The sequence below is a fragment of the Ornithorhynchus anatinus genome, chromosome X5 (assembly GCF_004115215.2).
Source record: "Ornithorhynchus anatinus isolate Pmale09 chromosome X5, mOrnAna1.pri.v4, whole genome shotgun sequence".
Taxonomy (NCBI): Eukaryota; Metazoa; Chordata; class Mammalia; order Monotremata; family Ornithorhynchidae; genus Ornithorhynchus; species Ornithorhynchus anatinus.
In genome coordinates, this window is record NC_041753.1 from 17,167,832 (window position 1) to 17,192,386 (window position 24,555).

At 41.6% G+C, this 24,555-nt stretch overlaps 1 long non-coding RNA gene across 2 annotated transcripts in view; it reads left to right on the forward strand.

Moving 5' to 3' along the window:
• Positions 1–9,672: 9,672 nt before the first annotated feature.
• Positions 9,673–24,555, forward strand: part of LOC114807894 — a 113,223-nt gene continuing 98,340 nt past the window's right edge. The window contains exon 1 of one of the 2 annotated variants that reach the window (XR_003755907.2): positions 9,673–10,018. This is a non-coding gene — a long non-coding RNA (uncharacterized LOC114807894). The other variant, XR_003755908.2, reaches the window with a different exon arrangement.

Below are 24,555 nucleotides of genomic sequence, written 5' to 3' on the forward strand. Positions count from 1 at the left end.
CCCCACATGGGACAACCTGATTCCCTTGTGTCTACCCCAGCGCTTAGAATAGTGCTCTGCACATAGTAAGCGCTTAACAAATACCAACATTATTATTATTATTATTATTATTAGCTTGTACCTACCCCAGTACTTATTACAGTGCCTGGCACAGAGTAAGAGTTTAACAAATACCATAAAAAAATCAGCTCTGATTATCAGCCCTTCTCTCCTGGTTCCACAGCCTGTTCTGGGATCTTTTTGATGAAGAAATCAAAAAGTGCTTATATATCAACACAATGGCTTTCAGCTAGAAAAATTTCCTGGCTCAGAAAATATCGAATGGTATACTGAGCCTTTCCATGCTGAAGGAGACTATTTCTATATCACTGCAGTAACTATTAGCTCACTCACATTCTCTCACGTTCCTCTGGGGGCACGGAGTGCAATGAGCAAGTAGGCGGGCAACGGTGCAACACAATGTGAGATGCCAACAGTAGGCTATGCCTACATAGGGTCTTGGTGTTGGTAGCACCATTTTTGAAAACAGATAGCTGTAAATACAAATATGCAAATTAAGGCATAACACATCTGTACCAAAATACAAAAGAATCTATTCAAAACAACCTATTAGTACTATTCCCTAGTCCAATTACTGAATTCGGAACAAATCTAATTATAGTAGCTGGAACATGTTTTGGTGAACAAACCCTCTTTTCTTGTATTTAAATCTACCTGAGATCCTTGTAATATCAATTAATGGCATTTACTGAGCACTTACTGTGTGCCGAGCACTGTATTAAGTGCTTAGCAGAGTACAACACAACTGAGTTCATAGACACCTATCCTACCCACAAAGGGCTTATCCTTGTATTATGTCCAGGGTGAGCACAAAATCATGCAATTTAGGTATATTTCAACCGATCTGTGGTATTTATTGAGCAATCACTATATGCATAGCACTGTACTGAGCACTTCGGAAAGTACAATGCAATAGAGTAGGTAGACATGATCCCTGCCCATAGGGAGCTTACTGTGGCCTAGTGGAGAGAGCATGGGCCTGGGGATCAGAAGGTCCTGGGTTCTAATCCTGATCTGCCAATTGCTTGCTGTATGACCTTGAGCAAGTCACTTAACTTCTCTGTGCTTCAGTTTCCTCAAGTGTAAAATGGGAATTCCTGTTCTACCTCCTACTTAGCCTGTGAGCCCCATGTGGGACAGGGACTATGTCCTAATAAACTTGTACCTAACCCCAGCACTTTGATCAGTGCTTGACACATAGTAAGTGCTTAAGTACCATTAAAAATTTACTCCCAGTGGTAGGTATTATAGGAATATTACAGATGTCATTTTTTTTTCTTTTAATGTATTTGTTAAGCATTTACTATGGGCCAGACACTGTTTTAAGTGCTCAGGTAGATACAAGCTAATCAGGTTGAACACAGTCCATGTCCCACATGGGCTCACAGTCTTAATCCCCATTTTACAGATGAGGTAACTGAGGCACAGAGAAGTGAAGTGACTTGCTCAAAGTCATGCAGCAGCCAAGTAGTGAAGCTGGGATTAGAACTCAGGTCCTCCTGACTCCCAGGCCCGTGTGTTATCCACTTGGCCGTGCTGCTTCTCTATAGTTTCTGCTTTAAATGCTTTGAACTGTCACTTAATAATGTTGGTATTTGTTAAGCGCTTACTATGTGCCGAGCACTGTTCTAAGCGCTGGGGTAGACATAGGGGAATCAGGTTGTCCCACGTGGGGCTCACAGTCTTAATCCCCATTTTACAGATGAGGGAACTGAGGCACAGAGAAGTTAAGTGACTTGCCCACACTCACGCAGCTGACAAGTGGCAGAGCTGGGATTCGAACTCATGAACCCTGACTCCAAAGCCCGCGCTCTTTCCACTGAGCCACGCTGCTTCTCCGTCACTGTCACTTCAAACCTTTAACTTTAAAGTCACCCCAAGGAAGACATTGCACTGAGACGCTGCTGAAGACAGATGAACCTGCTTGCAGCAATCAGAAATGGGGTGATGCTCTTGGAGCACAGGATTTGGAAGAAGTGGAAGCAACACAAGCAGTGCTAGGCACCGTGGGTAGCAAAGTCAACAGTGCAGCCAGAGCAAACTTTAACGCACACACGATATGAAGGGGATTTTCACCCATGCATTGGTTTCATCAGTCAAACCCACACCCACTGATAAAATCTCAACATCAGTTTCCAAAGGACAGCTGGATGCCAGTTTGCGATACATTAGCCTTATCCTTAGAAAAGGTGTGGAACATAGCAGCCAATGATCAATCTACCATTCAGTGCCCCACATAATAGTCATATTATGAACATCCCACTGCTTTGCCTAGTGGGTGCATCCAAAATGCCTTCCTCCTATTCAGTAAGTGAAAAACAGTGTAGGTTATTATAATCTGATATATAGCACATTCCTTGAGCAGGAGTAACCACTGCATATCTTTAAATTATCCTTTATATTATAGATTATAGGTTGCTGAGTTATTCATACTAATGTCTGTCTTCCCCTCTAGACAGTTAACTCATTTTGGGCGGGTGGCTGTGTCTGCTAATTCTGTTTTATTTTACTCTTCCAATTGCTTAGTACAATGCTCTGCACATAGAAAACACTCAATGGATACCATTGATTGATTGCTATTTAACTTTCCGATCCCCTTGTTAGCCAATGATTTTTCCTCACCTTTCAACATCACTGTTCACATCCACATTGAAATTTCCCACCAGAAAATCTGTTTATTGAAAAGTGTTACTGCTATGATGTATCCTCTTCTATTCATATCAAATAACATTGGTGACTATATTTCCACCTAACAAGTCCAGTTGAATTGTGGGAGACCTGGAAATAAATTAGCAGGAGATTGACTAAGGTATTTAAAATCACAAAGAGCAACTGTGCAAATGAATCATTCTTTCCTCTTACCCCCCCCCCCCCCCCCCCCCCGATCATACAATCAAGGAACCACTCTGTGAAATGAATGGCCTATGAACTGAGAACAAATAAAAGGGATTATTTCTCTGCGTGATATAAATAGTCACCCTCTGCAACAGGATACCAGAGTGTTATGGTCTCTCCTGCTTAAAACTGAGATAATTGGATATCGTACTCTCAGATGGGGAACTGATCTCCCATAGAGATGAAGATCTTTTCATCTCCCACTATGGGTTCTTGTTGATCCCCTGTTTCTGATACATATGCGAAACGGTGACGGCTCCATAGAGATCACTGTCTCTGCCAAATTGCTTATTGTACTAAAATCAATTTTCCCTCTTGAATCTTGATTACTGTTTTTGAAAAATACACAAAACGAGAATAATTGTCAACAGCAACAAAAATAGTTCGGGTTACTGCAGGAGGTCGAATTAAAAACTTAATGTTCCAACTATCTAACCCATTATGACAAATCCTATCTTCTTATAGCTGTGGGAACGCTGTGTAGAAATAAGCTGGTTAAGCGATGCAGCAAACCATGCAATATGAATTGTCCACTGTCTCAAGAAACTCTTGAAGAGATTACCGCATCAGAAGGAAACACATAGGAGAGTAAAAACAAGAGGGGAAAGATGTTTGGGGATTTTTCTCTCAAGTGTGACACTCAAGAAACAGTCATTTCTGCTTGATGGAAACTTTAAGGTGGTCAGAATGTTTTGCACCACCGTTCTGTGATAGAGTAGGCAACTTCTACTTCATTGGAAGAATCATAATGACCTTCCTTGACACCCCCACCTGGTAATCGGATAGCCCCCCCTCCCACCCCAATGTATAGTTTATTATCTACACATCTATGTGAGAAGCACCGTGGCTTAGTGGAAAGAGCATGGGCTTGGGAGTCAGAGGTCGTGGGTTCTAATCCCGACTCCACCACTTGTCAGCTGTGTAACTTTGGGCAAGTCACTTAACTTCTCTGCCTCAGTTAACTCCTCTGTAAAATGGGGATTAAGACTGTGAGCTCCATCTGGGACAATCTGATAGCCTTGCATCTATCCCAGTGCTTAGAATAGTGCTTGGCACATAGTAAGCACTTAACAATTACCATTATTATTATATAGAAATATATACCTCCAAAAAGCTTGCAATGCATTCTAGTACTGTACTGTCAAATACCACAAAACCTAAGTTTTTTAGCAAACATAACACACTAAAATAGAAATAAGTAAACTTGGCTAATTCATTTTCAAGTTAAATCCTTTCCCTGCTACAGCCTTAATTCAATCTAGAACCCTGTTTTGAACATTTTTATGTTTTGCCATCTTTAATAGAAAGCAATAGAAGTCATCAACATACAGAAAAAGGTATAAGATGTGTTTTCCCTGTGCATGTGGTGTAACATTCTACTTTATAAATGTATCTGATCTGTTTTTCTCTTTAAGGTTCTAGCCCCATAAACAGCATTGTTATTATTACTTTTGGATTGTCTTCACAATGGGGGGGGAGAGGTGAAGCTTTTCAGTGCAACATAGTAATTATCTGGTGTCACTTCTGATCATTTTTGAAGAAGTCAAGGGTGCCAGATTTTTCCAGAGTTTTATAATTTGGGGCCAAATATTTGCATAATGTTTTAAATAAGCATGTAAGTTAATTTACAAAATTTGAATACTGGGGAGCCAGAAGACTTAATGATTAGTGGAAAAATACAATCATTAGTATCACCTGTTGCAATAAATCTAATTGTCAAGACATGGGGCAAAGTTGGCCTGTGGTTCCATGGATCAATCAGTGGCCTTTATTGAGTGCTTACTTTGTGCAGAGGGCTTGGGAGAGTACAGTACAACAGACTTGGTAGACATGTTCCCTGCCCACAAAGAGTTTACAGTCTTGAGAGGCGTCTACTTCCCCAGACTAATCCCTAAAACCAGGAATTGGTCCGGGGGCCATTTTGTAGCATCAGGGATAGAGAAACCAAAGTGGTCAGTGGGCAAGACCATAAGTTCACAGTGGGCAGGGAACATGCTTATCAATTCTATAATATCATATTCTCCCATGCACTTAGTTGAGTGCTCTGCACACAGTAAACACTCAATAGATATGGTTGATTGATTGACTGGAACTGTCTCTTGAAACAGGGACAGCTGGTAGCCCTAAAATGAGTGATATTTTTTCTGAGATTGGCTGTAGGGGTCTGGCCATCAAATCTCTCTTCCCTTAGTATTATAGTAGGGAAGACAACAAATTGCCTACATTCCAGTTATGGACACATTGTAATTGTGAACAAGTCCAAAAACCAGGAGTAAAAATTAAACGACACAGCCACCTGCTCAATTACTGACAGATCTGCAGAGGCGGACTGGACAGGCAAACAGTTGAGACTGACCGTTTGTTATGAGACTGGGGTGCTGAGCAATTTGCAGTTCCAGCCTGCTTCTTAGCAACCAACTGAGGCTCCCACCATAGGCAACGAGACAGGCTGAAGTGGTTAACAGCAGAGTCTGTAACCATTTGCACAGAAGCTGTAGAAGCCTGAGGGGGTCAGATTACAGATTATTTGCCATGAACCTAGAACCCAACCTGGGATGCCTTAGATTGCTTTTCCTCTGATGAAGATTGGTTTTTACAAGTGATTGAATGGCTAATAGATAACTGTTAGGTAATGTATTTATTGACAATTAACATTTAGGAGTTTCATTTTTTTGTGTACAACTCTGACAGTACACTCTCACTTCAAAACACTATAACTTTACTATTTTAATTTCCTAAGGCATTTTCCTAATTATGCCAAGCTACATGGCCTAAATTTGAGAATTTTCTCTGAGTTGTAAGTGTTGATGGTGGTCAATCAACCTTCCATTGTCACGCCTGGCTCTATTTTCTGAAGCCCTGAGTTTCTGACAACAGTTAATGAGATCTATCACAGGATCTTTGTTCCCTGAATTCGATTTGCCACAGTTTCCTCTCAACCCTTTAATTTGTCTAGCCCAGTGCTTAGTACAGTGCCTGACAAATAGTAAGTGCTTAACAAATGCCATCAAAAAAACCCCTCTGGCTGCCTTGTTTTATAAGCTCCTGGTTTTCTTTGGGGTGTCTGGTTCACTGCTGTGACAGTTACTGTAATACTTTTATTCCCAAGTTTCACTATCTCCTTTAATTTTAGCCTCAGTACTTTTTAAAGAACTAGCCACTTCTCGGTGTTGTGAGGACTCTGTTTTCAGTGAGTGCAATGATAGAACTAAACTAGATACTGGGTCCAGAGAAACTTCTATCTTCATGAATTGCTTCCAGCCTTTGTTTAATTATCTTTCTTTCCTTATTTCTTCTTTGTTTTTCCTTCCTTTTTCTTTCTCTCTGAATGGAAGTCTCAGTGGTGAGCTCTTGGATTTGATGTAATTGTCCTGCTGTTCCGATGTCACTTAGCATTATTATTGTTAAGATGAATGAAGCTTGGGTCAGAGGTCAACTAGAAAGCATCTGCTCACTTGAGTAACATACCAGAAGTACTCTGAGGTGATCTTTAATGAAAGATTGAAGTAAACTATGCTAGAAACCTGGGAGATATACTCTTCTGAGCCCAGTTTGGGTTGTGAGGAAGGCAGTGTTTTTGTGGATGGTTGAGAAATAAAGGCACAGAAGATAGGGATGATGAGCTCCTTGAGGATCAGGAATAGTGTCTAATTCCTGCCCAGGTGCTCTTTCCCAGAGCTTGGTACGGAGCTTTGCACACAGTAAGTGCTCTATAAATATCACTTCTAAAATAGAGATGCATTAAAGGGATTTCCTACTTGGAATATCCTTTCCTCTCTCTCTCACTTCAGGGATAGCAAATGGATAGAGGAGGATTGCCAGCTTTGTCCTCCCTGTACTCAGTCCCTGGGTCATTAGAAAGTCTCATGTCCTCTTATAGGAGGATTCCCCCTCCCTAATAATAATAATCATAACAACTGTGGTATTTGTTAAGCTCTTACTATGTACTGAGCACTGTACTGAGCACCAGGGTAGATACAAGATAATTAAGGCACACACAGTCTTTGTCCCACTTGGGACTCACAGTCCAAGTAGCAAGGAGAACAGGTACTGAATCCTCATTTTTCAGTTGAGGATACTGAGGCACAGAAAATTAAGTGACTTGTCCAAGGTCATGCAGCAGGTAAATTGTAGAGCTGGGATTAGAATCCAGGTCCTCTGGCTCTGAGATGTATGCTCTTTCTACTAGGCCACACTGCTTCCTAATACCTGAGATTCTTTCTATCCCCACACCTTGTGGAGAGACTGAGCTCTCCTCTAGGCTCTAAGATCACTGTGGGCAGGGAATGTGTCTTTTTATTATTGTATTGTACTCTCCCAAGCACTTAGTACAGTGCTCTGCACCCAGTAAGCACTCAGTAAATATGATTGAATGAATGGAAACCTTGCTAGCTTAAGCAGTTCCTCATTCTATTCTTGTTAAAGATCACAAAGACACAGGATCACCTGGACAGTATGATTGGCTTGGGAGTCAGAAGGATCTGGGTTCTAATCCCAGCTCCCCCATTTGTCATTCATTCATTCAATCACATTCATTAAGCTCTTACTGTGTTCAGAGCAGTGTACTAAGTGCTTGGAAAAGTACAATACAGCAATAAAAAGCGACAATCCCTGCCCATGGCAAGGTCACAGTCTAGAGGAGGGGGAAACAGACATCGATAAAGATAAACAGACATCAATATAAATAAATAAAATTACAGATTACATAAGTGCTATGGGGGAGGAAGATGGGGAAAGAGCGAAGGGAGCAAGTCAGGGCGATGCAGAAGGGACTGGAAGATGAGGAAAAGTGGGGCTTAGTCTGGGAAAGCCTCTTGGAGGAGATGTGCCTTCAGTAAGGCTTTGAAGGAAGGGAGAGTAATTATCTGGTGGATTTTAGGAGGGAGGATGTTCCAGGCCAGAGGTAGGATGTGGGCCTGGGGTTGGCGGCAAGACAGATGATATGAGACCCGATGAGGTTAATTATAATAATGATAATGATGGTATTTGTTAAGCGCTTACTATGTGCCAAGCACTGTTCTAAGCACTGGGATAGATACAGGGTGATCAGGTTGTCCCACGTGGGGCTCACACTTTTAATCCCCATTTTACAGATGAGGTAACTGAGGCACAGAGAAGTTAAGTGACTTGCCCAAGGACACACAGCAGACAAGTGAAGATGCGGGATTAGAACCCACATCCTCTGACTCCCAAGCCCACGCTCTTTCCACTAAGCCACACTGCACCAGAGGAGCAGAGTGTGCGGGCTGGGTTGTAGGAGAGAAGTGAGGTGAGGTATGAGGAGGCGAGGTGATGGAGTGCTTTAAAGCCAATGGTGAGGAGTTTTTGTTTGATACATAGGTCGATAGGCAATCACTGGAGATATTTGAGGAGGTGGGTGACATGTCCTGAACATTTCTGTAGAAAGATGGTCTGGACAGTGGAGTGAAGTAAGGAGTGGAGTGGGGAGAGGCAGGAGGTTGGGAGGTCAGCAAGGAGGCTGATACAGTGATCTAGATGGGATAGGATGAGTGATTGTATTAACATGGTAGAGGTTTGGATGGAGAGGAAAGGGCAGATTTCAGTGATGTTGTGAAGGTGGGACCGACAGGATTTGGTGACGGTTTGAATATGTGGGTTGAACGAGAAAGAGTAGTCAAGGATAACTCCAAGGTTATGGGCTTATGAGATGGGAAGGATGGTGGTGCTGTCTACAGTGACAGGAAAGTCTGGGAGAGGACAGGGTTTGGATGGGAAGATGTCTGCTGTGTTACCTTGGACAAGTCACTTTACTTCTCTGTGCCTCAGTTACCTCATCTGTAAAATGGGGATTAAGACTGCAAGTCCCATGTGGGACAGGGACTGTGACCAACCTTTATTAACTTGTATCTATCCCAGCGCTTAAAACAGTGTCTGGCACATAGAAAGTGCTTAACAAATACCATAAAACAAACATGAAACTTCTCCTCTTCCATTTCCCTTTCTTTGCTCTTTGGGAATAGATTAGTTATCCTTTCCTGGGATGGAGCTTTATTGAGATGCAGTTTTTTTTCTCAGTCCCTTGCCAACTCCACCGGTCATTTCAGTTGTTACATGCCCTAAATGATGATTACCTGCTTTTCTCCCCACCCTTCCTTCCCCAAAGAGACTTTTAGCTCCTCAATTTAGCACAGTTCTGCCTGTTCTCTTTGGACCCATTTAGGGTGCAAAACATCAGCTTATAGAGTGACCTTCTTTCCTTGGTTGCCTCTTCTCTGTGAGAGTTTCTCCGACTTCTCTGAGGGAATCATGTTACATTTTTGAATCACTGGGGAGGAGGTTGGTGAAAGATTAGCAAGAAACCGGCCTTGGTCTCACAGAGTTTTGCACAATAGGCATGAAAATGCTTTGTAGTCCAATTAAGGAACAAGGAGCTGGGTATATTTTACTTTTAGAGGTCAGTATACATGTCATATTATGTATTCCTCCAATGTGCATATATGTGTGTACACACACACAGTGACAAACACATATTTAGACTGATACTTCCCCTGCTGACCTCCCTGTACCCCTGTGCATTCAGTTCCCAGGAGCTCTCCTGCTTTGACTTGTGCTCGCTCTCTCTTTCTTTTTTCCTCTCTGCCTGAGCGAGCACTTAGTGTCCCTTCTCTGAGCATGCGCGATCCTCCTCCCTCCCCTTCTTTCCTCCCCCCTCATCCCCCAGGCTTTTCCTCTATTCCTTCTATTAAACAAACAGGAGATCCTGAAACCTTGGATCCTAGGCAAAAGGAACTGTGAGGAGTAGGCGGAGGAAAAGGAGGAGGGAGAGGGTTGATGGAGGAGGAGAAATAATAATCACTCTCCGATCCTCCAGTGAGCCCCTCTCCCTCTATCCTCTCTCTCTCTCACTCTATCTCTCTCTCTCTCTCACACACACACACACACACGCACACCACACACACACACACACACACACACACACACACACACACACAGAATGCACTGGTTGGGGACTGTATCTCTTGGCAGCAGCCTGAATGGATATTGCTACTCTTAGCTGGATAGCTCTATAAAGAGAGAGGAGAGGAGTGATCTGCAGCTAGAGGTGAGTAAGGGGCCACAGTGAACAGGATGAAAATCTCTAGCTACTCGTGAGATGCTGCTGATGCTCCACATTTTCAGAGCCAGAGGAAGGGAGACATGCCGGGCTGGAAGGTAATGAGTAGGGGTGGGGAATTGGATGGGAAAACCCCACAAATTGGTGGCCTTAAGGTAGAAAGGTGAGAAGGAAGAGCATATGGGGATGTGAAGACAGATTTATAGGAGGGGGAAAAAAAGATGTGGTTTATATGCTAGAATGTGACAAACTGACAGGAGAAATGTGACTGCTTTTAAAAAAGATAATAGTGAACTTTCTTTTCTTTCTCTTATTTGGGAAATGTGGAAACAAAGGAAGCTTCTTCTTGGCTTCACTTTTCCCCTTCAATTTACCCCCTCACCAAAATGGTTGGATTCATTTTTGGTCTGTGCTGTAGTGTGTGTGACAGAGATAATCAGTGGGTAGAGCAGGTTATGCATATATATGTTGTGTGTGTGTGTGTGTGTGTGTGTGTGTGTGTGTGTGGTCTTCTTCAGGTAGATCATTTCTGGGCTACTTTCTCTATTGGTTTGAGGGGGTCACAGTCTCCTCAAGGTGCTGGGACAAGTGCCTCTAATTTTCCTGCTGTGTTGGCATATTCCCCAACTTCCCACCCTCGAGAGGAGAATACATGTCAATGCCCTCAGTTATTATGGGGTAGAAAGAATTGGGGAACCTAAGGGAGGCTGCTTAGTGAGTTCTCTTTCCGTATTTGTGTCAGGTGTAACTGGGATGAGACTTGGGTCCGTAGTGAGCATAAAGGATGAGTTATTGAAAAGCTTGTAAAAAGCACCTTCATCTAATAGAAGGGGCTTGAATTCTCAGTTGGGGGAAAGGGCAGCTGCTGGTGTCACTAGTGCTGCTGGAAGAGGATGAGACTCTGTTTCTATTCTTTGGGTTTGTAATACTCACATGTGGGCTATGTGGAAGATTCCATTTTTTGTTTCTATTGTGGAGAAATCAGTTTTCCGCAGTCGCTTCCTCAAGAGCTGTTGACTAGAGCATCTGTAGCTTGGTTGTTAAAAATTTCATCTGGTCCTTTCAATTTCTTTACTCAACGGAAGGGGCAGGTGGGGAAATTGCAACAGAACAAGAGCAACACCTCTTGGAAATGGGTGAGATTATGTTTCCCAAAATATAAGATCCACTTGAGCATTGATCTCTAACCTTTGGGAGAGTGGGGAAATGTCCGTGACTGGAATGCATCTTGTCTGCCAGTGGGTTCAAATGGAATGTCCCTTTGAAAGAGTGGAGTGTGTCCGTGTGTAAATAGAACACCTTCTAAGGCTGGGACAATGGCTCAGGCAAGGGAGGGGAGTAAGAATGGGTCATCTCAATAACACAGGAGGCCGAGTTGAGACTCAGCTGAAGAAAAAGGGAGGGAGAGAGAGAGAGGAAAAAAAGAGATGCAGAGGAGTATGAGGTGCCCTTCTTTCACTGAATTTTTCGATTCTGCTTTGTTTAGATTTTGTCTTTGGAGCTACATTAGCTGTTGAAGACTTGTTTGGCAAGAGTTATATAGGAGACGTGACCTATGCAGTACATGAATACATGATATTCTCCTGTGCCCCTTTGTCAGATCAAATGATAATACATTTCTTTCCACTTAAAAAGTTCTCCTTAGCTCAATGAAAATTGCTATGTTGTTAGAACCTGGAAAAATCACGGATTTTCTAGATACTTTGTCTTTTTTCTTTCCAGGAAAGAAACATACCTTATACTCCTTGAACATCTATTTGTCGAGGTTTGCGGGGAGGGGAGCAGGGCAGCTGTCTAAAACATTTTCTTCTTTCACTTCTTTTCCTAGCTTAGGTGTTTCACTCCATGTGAGACTATTATCAATTATTTCACCACCCCACGTTAACAACAGAGTGACCAAGATTTTATTCAGGAGTGTTCCCTCGGGGGGCAGGGGGGAACCCTGCAAACTCATAAAATAAAAGTTTTGGGGCAAGTTAGTGCCCTGCACAATTCCTAAGAGGGGATGGTGGTTTCTCCTGAAGGGAACCCAGGCTGGAAAGATAATATGACTGGAGGTGAACAGGTTTGGGAAGGCAGAGCAAATCAGAGGGGAGTAAGGTTGACATACATTCATTAGTGTAACTGAGCTTTGGTGAATTTCTGCAGCATTTAAAAGCCCAGAAGTTGGAAAAACATTTAAATGACAAGAGAGCCTTTCAAGAGGGACTTTCATATTAAAACTGGCTGAAAGGAAGATTTAAAAATACTTATCACCATATGTCCATTTTATCTTTCATGAGGGTTCTCATTTTCTTTGCCAGATTTGGTAAGATCAAAGATATTCCTTTGCTTTTATACTAGTGTTTTTCTCTTTTGTTTAGCATATTTTTCCTTCTACTTGCATTTGGCAGTTAAGGAATGGAGCCCTCTATTCCCTGGCAGTGTGTAAGTCACTTCCTCATAGTAAATTAGGTGCATTCACCCTTTCAGGCCACATGAGGACCTTTTAGTACAATACTGCTGTACTTGAAAGAGCATATGAGAGTATCAAGTTTCAAACTGTGTTTTATTGCTGTTTAGTCTTAAGGATCCCCTGAGTGGCCTCAAAAAGGGAATGCTCATTAAGTGCCTAACTTTATAAGGGACTTGGAGGGGTGAGGGCAATTCTAGAATCTGGGTCAGGAGGCTGAATTTATGATTTAAACCAAACTGTTCAAATACACAGGGTGGCGACCACTAGGAGTAGATTAAAAAGTTTGTGTTTCAGCACTTTTCTAATCTTTTTGATCATTTACAAGGAGCTGCTCCTTTGAATAATGAATCAGAAGGATAAAACCACCTGGGGGTGACTATAACAGAAAAGGTTAGGGGCCCATACCACTCTATAATATTGGGGATTCTATCTTGTACCTTGTCGAAGATGACTATGGGATGTGCGACAGGGGAAGACCCAGAAAAACTAATGCTTCTACATTGGCTGAGGCACATGGGGAAGAGGAGGATAGCTCTGCCTTTATCAACCTTCCAATCAATTAAGCTGCAGACCAAAAAGGACCCAGAGGCTGACAGCTATAGGGAGAGTCTGGGCTCATGACCCGGTGATCAGAATGAGGATGAACACTTACCCTCATGTCCTTGAAGAAATCTTAGCCCCTACGTCCTACACAATTTAAAAGTCAGAATTCACTGGTGATGACTATTTTTACAGAGATTCATTTCAAAAAGAACAGAAGAGAAAGAAAATTAGAGCAAAAATCCATTCAAATACCTAAATAGATGAAAGCTATATTGATTTTTCTCCAGGAAAGCTATTTTTTTCCAAAGGAAGATTTGGTTTAACTGATTTTTATTGACTTTATATATAAAATATTAAAAGAAAAGCAGCTGAAGAACAAGGTAACCATGTATGTACAGGATGCTAGTGACATAAAGCACTTGATATTCACTATTCTGGCATATATGGTGTCAAGATAAAACAAGTTGAACCCATTCATTAGTCTTAGTTCTTTTTGGATCTCTTCAAAAATATTAATATCCTAAAATGCTTAGAGGAGGATAAACTATGATAATACAAAACACTTTCCTTTGGTGAAAAATGGATTTACGGATTGTTTATGGAATAATATCTGATGACAGTTCTGTCTTTAATTAGATTTTTTGGCTCTGTAGCAAAACAACATTTTTCTAAAAAAGATATGTGTGTGTCTCCACTGCTTTGTCTTTAGTAAACAAAACTGCAAACCTTCTGTGATGAAATAATACTTTCTTGTTCAAAATAAATGTATTTTCTAAAATTGGAATTCAGTAAACGAAGTCAAGGTGCAAAAAAAAAAACAATCTTAATTTTTAATGTTAGGCCTGGTTAGATGTGGTATCGTGGCTGTAACCAGTCCATTTTTAAATTTTAATTACCAAAATCTTTTGCCTGTAATAGACTCAATGGAACTCTAAATGTGATAAGCTTAAGATGGAATTATAGATACTAGGGTAAAGCCAAAGCCAACAATGATCGATAAGACACCTTGTATTTTTTATTATGCATCCATTCAATTTAATTTCAATTTAAGTAGCACTTCATCTCAAAAAAGCTTAAGGAACTGCTATTTCCAAAATGACTTGCTCTATTCTGCCACTTTCTACTTCACCTTCCTTATAAAAGGTGAAAAACAGGCCTTTTAATAATGTTGGTATTTGTTAAGCGCTTACTATGTGCCAAGCACTGTTCTAAGCGCTGGGTAGACATAGGGGAAGCAGGTTGTCCCACGTGGGGCTCACAGTCTTAATCCCCATTTTACAGATGAGGGAACTGAGGCACAGAGAAGTTAAGTGACTTGCCCACAGTCACACAGCCGACAAAAAAAATACACAAAGGGATGCTGTAACATTCATCTGCAGGTTCATTCTACAGAGAGGGTAGTAAGTTGTAACTGTAATCATTGTCGTAGTAGTAATAACATTTTTTGGAGAGCCCACTTGGAGTGGTGCACCATAATGGATCCTGGGGAAGTCCTTGTCCAGAAGGAGCTTACACTATAACAGGGGAGACAAACATAGAAACATTTACAACTTGAGTGATCAAAATAAATAAAATGAACGGATCTATATTCTGAAGGAATGATATGACTGCATGATGGGAAATTCATCTGGGAAACCTTGATGGAGGAAGTGGAATTTTAGGAGGGATTCAGATGTAGGGAGAGCTGCAGTTTCTCTCATGTGGGGAGAGAAGGAGTTCCAAGTCTGCAGAACAGCATGAGCTCAAGGCTGGAGGCAGGAGAGTCAAGAGTGAAGTATCACCAGAAGCTTGGCTTGAGAGGAATGAAGACAGCAAACTGGAAAATAGTGGGAGAAGAGAGCAGAGGTGAATTGCTCCCTGAAATAGTCCAGCCCTCAAAGGTCCATCCATTAAACTCTTGGGAGTGAGGTTTGGGTTTGGCATGGAAGTGAGAAGAACCCCCAGAGTCCCCACCGGCTACAAGGATGCCAACTTTTGATGTGCCCCCTCTTGTTCAGCTCTGGGGATTCCATAGTAGTGTAGGTTCTGCGTGAAGAGTTCCGGGAGAAACTGGAACCCTGGGTCTTCTTCGTTCCAAGCTTCCGGACACCTCAAGGTGAAAACTGGGGGCTACCCAAACTACCTAGATGCTCGCCTAAGGAGATTTGGCTAGTTTGTGTTTCAAGTGCCCTGTCTGATAGCCTGGAAATTGCATTTCCTTTTCTGCACTGGCAATGTGCCATAAGCTCATCTTCAGTCTTCTCTCTGTTACCCAAAATAACTGGTTATCTGAAGAGTTGGGTAATTGCTCCAGTTTCTGTCTGGGCTACTTTCCCCCCCACTCTTGAATGACTTCATTTTTGTTCATATTAACAAAAACATATTATTTTGTTCATATCTATCCTCTTTTCCATAGCGTACTGTAAGCTCACTCCGCAGATATTCCTCTTTTCTACTCAGCTGGCGTTGCCAAACTTGATCACTCTTTGATCTGATTTTCAACTCAGTTGTTAATGAGAAGGGTAAATGATTCGGTAGCCCTTATTCTAATAATGCAAAATTCTTGGCAACTTCAAAATCCATGGAGTCTACCACCAATGTCTAAGTAGACGCCTGAGTTATTTGAATTATTGCTTCATGTTGCACGAATCATTGGTCTGAAGGACCTTCTGCCCCATTTCTTATTGCCTGTTAATTATAAACCTTGTGGAAAATGGGTTACATAAGCCACTGAATACTGATGCCTGATCTGTGGATTTCCATTATTCAATTCGTACCTTTACTCATTATGACAATGAAGGCTCATAGTACCAAAAAGGAGCAGGAGACTGGGTAGGGGAGCAGTCGAGGATAAGAGGAGTTAAGGATGAGAAGAAACATTTCAAGGGGTATTAAGTCCTGCGTACTGGTAGGTAATGGTACTTAATGGTACTGCCCATGCTAACCCCACTCTTACTCTTTCCCCGATCCAAGGCACTAATGCAGGACCCTAGTAGAAAGCCTATACTGTTGGTATGTAAAACCTCATATAAAGCATTTCCAGTTCTTATTTTCCCCCATCTTCTTGTGAGCTGGCACATTTGTCTTTTTCTATTCATCAATAACAACAGAGAACAGGAATGCATATACATGGAAAATAAATATCCCACTTTAGGTGAATGTCATAAATTTTTATGTGACTCTCAGTGGCACATATTTTATATTGCTACCATTATGTTAGAAAGAGATTTTTCCTTAGATACTATGGCACTAGGCATCATAGAAATGCCCACGTAGATGAATGGAGAGAAAAGATGATCTTATTTATTCAAGCAAGACAGCCACAATGATAGGAAATATAAATGAACTGAAGAATGTAGAGATTTCCTGGAATGAGCATCTTATTATAGTTTCTGATTTGAACTGTATGGCTGATATCTTATATTTTACATTAAATTTGATGCATTATCCAGTGTATCAGCTATAATTAACTAGAAAAAAAGGAGCAGAAAGTGTCTAATACAGGTTTGATCTGCAGGTCTATAACATAAGTGTGTTTCCTCATTATTCTCATCTCCCAACCTTTCCAGCGATAGCTTCCAGGCAGAACCACACTCAAATGATCTAATAATCAATCTGAAACATGTTCTCAAGGGTCTCGAGAATTGAAAAACATGAGATGGCTTCATTCACATTTGTACTGGCAAGTAAAGCTGGGTGCCAGTGCATATTACAAAAACCTTTTATTCTCATGGTAAAGAAGAGTCGTTTACTGCTGGAGATATTGTTTAATAAGGCTGAAGGTTTAGTTTTGTACATTACTGTGGCCTATGCTGTGTGAAATTATTCCACCCTCCTCTTGGCCTTAGAAGTGCTTTTCAAATTGAAAGTATTTATTTAGACTTTTTAAAAGCAGAAGTAAATATTTATGATGGGAAAAAACAGCACTTAAAGGAATCTTTCTAATGATACTCTAAAGTGAGGCTAAAATGATGCAACGGTGATTTCTATTGAAATCTAAGTACCGTTTTAGAAAGTTTATTGATACTTGCACTTTACAGAAAATGAATATCTGATTTTCCAACCTAGGAATTAAAAGAGAACAGCCTCTAGTACACCCTCAACAGGTCTATGCAGCAGGATTGTGAATGTCTTCTGTTTACTTCACCCCTTCGTTGTACCTCTCCCCACCTTATTCATTCATTCAATAGTATTTATTGAGCGCTTACTGTGTGCAGAGCACTGTACTAAGCGCTTGGAATGAACAAGTCGGCAGCAGACTTGTCGCAACAGACTGCTCCTGGTGCTGAATTTAGGGATGCCACATGGGATTTAATCAAATCAGTCCATCAGTGGTATTTATTGAGTATTTGCTGTGTGCAGAGCACTATACTAAGTGCTTGGTTGAGTACAATACAGTAGAGCTGGTAGAAGCAATCCCTACCCACAAGGAGCTTACAGGCTGTGGAAGTAGCGTGACCTAATGGAAAGAGCACCTGGGCTCTAAGCCTGGCTCTGCCATTTGCCTGCTGTGTGATGTTGGGCGAGTAGCTTAACTTCTCCATGCCTCAATTTCCTCATAGGTAAAATGGGGAGTCAGTATATATTCTCCCTTCTACTTTAGGCTGTGAGTCCCATGAGGGACAGAACTGTGACTTACAATATAATCAGGTATCTCCTCCAGTGCTTAATTCAGTGCTTAGCACATAGTAAGTACTTAACAAATACCATTATTATTATTATGTAGTGTGAATCTCAGCTCATATCAGTCTCTCAAATACAAATACACATAGACACACAAATCACTAGGAGAATGGCCAGTGGAGGATTAGGGGCAGGGTGGCAGGGGGCAATTCAATCAGTTGGTCCACCGGTAGTATTTATTGAGTGCTTACTATGTGCCAGGAACTGTACTAAGTGCTGGCATAGATACAAGCTAATCAGGTTGGACAGAGTCCAGGTCCCACATGGGGCTCACAGTCTAAATCCCCATTTTACAGATGAGGTAACTGAGGCACAGAGATGTTAAATGATTTGCTCAAGGTCACACAGGAGATAAGAAGCAGAGCCAGTGATAGAACCCAGGTCTTTCTGAATCCTAGGCCTGTGCTCTATCCACTAGGCCATGTAGCTTCTAATACTAATTCCTAATCTTCTCTCTTTGAGATGCATAGGGGAGCTACTTTATAAGTGGTCACAGAAAACAACAAAATCCAGGCTCAAGAGAATAAATGCCAGGGTGGAGGGAAAATGTTTTTCTCCTTATGGCTCTGGAAGGTGTGGTCACCTTATAGACCTTGAAAGGGAAAATGAAGCTCATTGAAGATTAACAGGAAAGAAAAACTCTCACGTGGATGAAGGCAGGGAATGATTTGACAGCTGCCTGAAACCATGCTCCCACTGCCCATCCACCTCCACATCAAGCAGAAACTCCTTACAATAGGCTTTAAGAGACTCAGTCAGCTCTCTCCCTCCTACCTTACCTCACTGATTTCCTCCTACAGCCTAACCCGCACACTAAGCTCCTCTAACACCAACTGATGGGCTGAATCTCCCTTTTGTCTATCCCACAGTCAGCTTCTTGCCTACATCCTCCCTCTGGCCTGGAACTCCCTCCCTCTTCGTATCTGAAAAACCACCACTCTCCCCACTTTCAAAGCCTTATTAAAATCTCATCTCCTCCAAGAGGCCTTCCCTGCTTAAACTCTCTTTTTCTCTACTCACTCTCCCCTCTGTGTGGCCTATGCTCTCTCAGCTGTACCCCCTTAAGCACTGGCTATTCACTCCACCTGCAACACCACAGCATTTATGTACATATCCCTACACTCTACCATTTCATGTCTGTAATTTACTTCAATGCCATCTCCCCCTCTAGACTGCAAGCTGTTTGTGGGCAGAGAGCATGCCTACCATCTCTACTACATTGTACTTTCCCCAGCTCTGAACCAATTAAGCATTTGATAAATACCATTGATTCATTGATTGATTGATAGCAGTGGTTGACAGAATAGCACACTCCGAGTGCTGAAAATGTCCAGCGCCAGGAAACGGGAGCCAAAGAGCAGCTCTCTAGAACCATCATGAAAAGTGTGCTTTCTGGCTCCACTCAAGAGTGCCTCACCCCGTCAGGTGATCTCTGGACGATCAGGTGATCTTTCCATAGCACCACTAGACTCTGGAGTGCTGGAGATGGAGAGATAGTCTCGCCTCAATCCCAAATGTATAAAGTTACAGAAATTCACCAAAGGCATTCGTCTTTAGTGTTTGGAAAACTTTCTCCTTCTCCCAATGTGGGGAGAGCTGGTTCAACATAGGAGTATCTCAGAAGACAGTATTGGCCCACAGCTCAGTACTACTATATCACCAATGCACTTAGTCCCACCCCTGAAGCACTTAGGTACACGGTCCTTGGCCCCACAGAACTTATGTACGTACATATCCTTACACTAAGTTCCTTCTCTTACCTGTAATTTATTTTAATATTCATCTCCCGCACTGGACTTCAAGCTCCTTGAGGGCAGGGATTGTGTCTGCCAACTTTATTGTACTCTCTCAATCTTGCAAAGGATTTTTCTTTGTAAAACCTATTTATAATAATTATAATAAAATAATTGCAATAATAACGATGGCATTTGTCAAGCACTTACTCTGTGTCAAGCACTGTTCTAAGTGCTGGGGTAGATAGAAGCTAATCAGGTTGGACACTGTCCCTGTCTCACATGGGGCTCACAGTCTTAATCCCCATTTTACAGATGAGGTGACTTTACAAGTTAAGTGACTTCCCCAAGGTCACACAGCAGACAGGTTATAGAGCTGGGATTTGAACCCAGGTCCTTCTGACTCCACCAAAGTGACCACAGCACAGTGCCAAAGCTGTACCATAGCTCCATGACCTGGAAAGTGGTTGCCTTGGTAACAACTGTGATATTTATTCACTGCCCATGTTAGCTATTTTTCGGGAAGCTTTACACCTTGTGGAACACTCTAAGTTGTTTTCACTCCGAAGTCTTCTGATAAGCACTTGCTCAAGCAGGCAGAGTCTGGATTAGAATCCTATTCCTCTGATTCCCAGAGTTCCCCTGACTCCCTCTCCATTGGCCCAACAGCAGGGTGATACTGAACAAATAGTTGCCTATTGTCAGTGGCCAATTCACAAGCAAAATTCACAAAACAAAATGGATCAGAATAAATTAACAGAGTGAGGTATCAGGTATGGTGATTGCTGTTAATTTCACCATTCCAGTCTCAAAATTGCATACTTTTTGTGGCTTTTCTGAGTATTTATTGTAAAGGAAAGATAGGTAAGTTATTAATTCACTTGAATGCATTTACAGAAGCTATTCTGCAGTCACTTAACAGTGTTTCTACAGCTCCAACCAGGTCTTTAAGTACTCATATCCAACTATGGTAACATTTAATGATTTCAGGCCCCTAGGAAAATTCATTCTCCCCATGGGACCTTGGGAGAAGCCAAGTGACAAATGGAGGAAAAGCATTTCTTCTTCCCATCTCATATTCTCACAGAGGCCAGTGTTGCTCAGCTCCATGCCAGGCTCTGGGAAGGGAGAGTCAGGTTCATAATTGTTCAGATCACAACAACCAATTTTTAAACAGGAAATGTGCAAATTGGACAGAAATAGAGAAATGCCCAAACTGTGTAAGTAGGTAAATATCCTATTGACATTACTCATGTTTCTCTCTGCCTTGTCTGTGAAATACTCAAATTAAGGAAGACACAGAACAGAGAGGGTGTATTCAGAATCAACATGAGCAGTCATTTTACCTAATTTGTTCAGCACTTATTTGTTGATATAATAATTTTGCACTTTTCATGCTCTCCAATATTAACTGCACATGGGAAGACAACCCAGTGGAATTTACTCTAATTGAGAGGATACTTGGCTGGGCTTTTAAAACAATAATTGTCAAGAATATGAATGCTGTTCAGGAAGAAAGGAGATGGAAAAGAGAAATAGGGGCTCATTTTAACACAGTAGGCGCTTTCTGCCCTACAAAAACCCCAGTCTGATACATGAAATGTTGCCAAAGACAGTCACAGCATTTTAAAAATATAGACCAGCTGAGCCATGCTGTAATGAGACTCCATCCCTGTAGCTGTAGCAACCGCTCCTGTTTTTATATCTTAGGGGAAGGAATTCCAAAAATTGATGAACAGGTTCCCAGGGCAGCCAACTTTTCTGTCTGCCTTGGGCCTCTTGACTAAAGGGTTGCCTCTTTCCAGCAAGCCATGGAGTCAGGAAAATTCAGGATAGTGAGCTAAATGAAGTATGGCATTCTCTAGTAAATCCAGTGCTGAGATGGTTGACATTTTGGGTCACGATTCTATCACCTGCCCTCTTAGTCTGTTTGCCTCATGCTAATAATGCTCCTTAGCTGTCAATTCTCCCCTAGGGATGGTCTCTGCTGAAGAAGACTCCTTTTGTAACAGGGTGCAAGAGTTGGTGTTTCACCTGCTTTGCACAAGATTTATAAAGATTTTGGTCTTCACTGCTACTACTAAGGTGCTTTTTATTAATAAAAAAAAAATCTAGGGGAATGCCTTCCCTTGTGGAATCCTAAACTTTGAAATGGCTTGACATTCCACAGTGTTGCCTCGTTGTCAAGCACACCACCATCACCGGGAAATGTATTATTTTTCTAGAGCTAAAAAGAGGGAGTCATAGCCCTATGATTTAAATCTCTCCTCCAGAGGACAAGATGCTTACGATTAATAACATTGTTTCCGATATTGGCAAGATTTTGATAACTTCGTGAGACCTTAACTACTAAAGATGAAGAAAAGAGTTTTAGGTAATATTTAGTGTCCATTTATATGTAGTTCCTCATTTTTATCACATCATCAATGAGGACATAGCATTACCATCAAAAAGTGCAGTTCCAAACCAGACAAGGATAGTCAGTTCCTTCTCAGAGTTTATAATCTGAAACGGATAACTTCATCAGGACACATACATGCACACAGTAAGCACTCAATAAATACGATTGAATTAAATACATACAAGGACATCAGGGACATAGAACTTAACATTCGATATGATGCAACAACCAGATCTAAACTTTTCAACCATTCAGTCAATATTTATTGAGCACTTACTGTGGGCAGAACACTGTAATAAGCGCTTGGGAGAGTACAATATAACAGAATCGGTGTATATATTGAACAGAGGTCAACAGCACTTTTGAGGGTCTTCAGCTTGTTGACCACAGTACTGGGTGTCTGGGAACATGCCATAGAAATAAAAGATACAGTTCCCACCCTGGAGGAGCATTCAAACGAATGGCAGAAGCTTTCTAACTAAAATATAGGGCTCTGTGTGTGTGTGTGTGTGTGTGTGTGTGTGTGTGTGCGCATGTAAAAGAGAGAGAAGAGAGAGCAGTATGAAGATAAGGTTCCAAAGTCCTTTATTTCCCTATGAATCTTGTCAGTACAGTCTTTGTCAGTTTCCCAGAGAATTTGATTGCTTATCGTTGTTTTAGTAATGCACTGTCTAGGTAGCAGAATTCACTGACAACATTTGGCTCTGTGACATTGAGGGAAATAAATTTATTATAGGTAGTTTTCCAGGAAAGACTGGTAGGTAACCTCTTCGTTTTTCTGGCTAATTGTCAGTGCATAGCACTTTATTGTTCTGAAAAGTGGTCCATAGTCATGTGCATGTTTTCTTGCATATATGCCTTCCCCAAGCCTCATCATCAATGTAAAGGAATTCCTGAATGAATGATTCAAACACTGATGATGCTTTTGGCCCTATGAGTTGAGGGAGTTTCCCAGAATACCAGAAGCATACTCTGACACCAGCTTCCAGATTCCTTGCTGAATCTTTGAATATGACTGTACGCAAGGTCATGAAAACAAGCACTGACTGACTCAAGAGCTCTAAGCCCAGTAGAAATCAGTGTTGGTATGATGAGAATCAGGGAGCTGGTTTAATAAGAAATTGAAAATTCTGTTTCTCTGTTTCTTAGTTGTGTTGCCAATGAAGATTTGGTGTGAGGTCCTAGGGCAGTCATTGGCATTTGTAAAAGACATGATCTCTGCTGCCAAGCAACTCTAAGGGGAAAACAAACACTAAAAATATTCACCTCTCAAGACCAAGAGAAACAACTTCTCAAGAATAATGGAATCAAGAGAGAAAATGGGATATCTCAAGCCTGCATTCAAGCTCCCTGTTGGCTTAGCACCCGTTTTTCACACTGTGGGAAAAATGCCCATCCTCACCTCCAGTGAGAGGCAAGACTGGCTACGGGGATGGGGGAGACAGTTCAAGTGCAGGCCTTTACAATTTTCCCCATGGCTCAAGCCTCTGCTGTGTTTTGTGCCACAAGGAGAGTAAGTCATTTGGGGAAAGAGGAATTATACTATTCCACTATTTTTCAACCAGGGGTATCTTACTGGAGAAGGTGGGATTCTATTGTAGAATATTTCACTTTCCCTTCTGCCCTAGGATTGCTATATTCAATCCTATAAAACAAGTCATTTAGTCACAAGTCACAAGTCACAAACCTTTTGTTTGTGTCAGTTCGTAGTATACTGTGATGCCTTCAAATTACACTGCTCCAGTCGTTTCCAGTTTTCTTTAATGTGAACAGCAACTATGAGGCATTTGCAATTTCCTCTAACTTTTCAGGATGCTCATGCAGTGGTATCAGGTACAAGCCAGAGATACATGATCATAAACGGGTCATCAGTCACTGGTAAAAACTCTTTCTACTTTGGTGACCTGGCATGTTATTATCCAGGAAAATCCAATGGTCATTGAATAGCAAACTACAAAACCTCAACTGACTTGTCATAGAATGACAACTTTATTAATAAGCCATAGGAAGTTACCAGTCGTACAGCTGATTGCATTCATTTGTCTTGCAGCCCAACCTCAAGAAAGATAAAGTGCAAATATAAAACAGAGTCCTACTATATATCATGTCTGGAAAGAAACCAATTTTGATATACTGACGCTTTCAAAAGCAAAGGGGACTATGATAAAATGGGGAACTCTCTATCTCTGTGACACAAAAAACTAGCTATACGTGATGTTTACAATAAGCCTTTCTTCACCCAGCCAAGAACATATCATGCCCTAGTTTCAGACATGTCAAATTTATCCTCCTGTTTGGTGCATTATCAGAAAGAGGGAGATGATCAGAGCGGAAGACAGACACAGACAAACCGAAATAGAGATAATAAATCAATCAACCAATTGTATTTATTGAGTGCTTACTGTGTGCAGAGCACTGTACTAAGCACAAGGGGGAGTACCATATGACAATATAACAAACATATTTCCTGCCCACAACAGGCTTACAGTCTAGAGGGGAAGACAGACATTAATATAAATAAATAAAATTACAGATATGTACATAAGTACTGTGAGGCTGGGTTGGGGGGTTGAATATAGGGAGCAAATCAAAGTGGTGCAGAAGGGAGTGGGAGAAGAGGAAAGGAGGGCTTAGTCAGGGAAGGCCTTTTGGAGAAGATGTGCCTTCAATAAGGCTTTGAAGGTGGGGAGATTAATTGTCTGTCGTATATGAAGATGGAGGGTATTCCAGG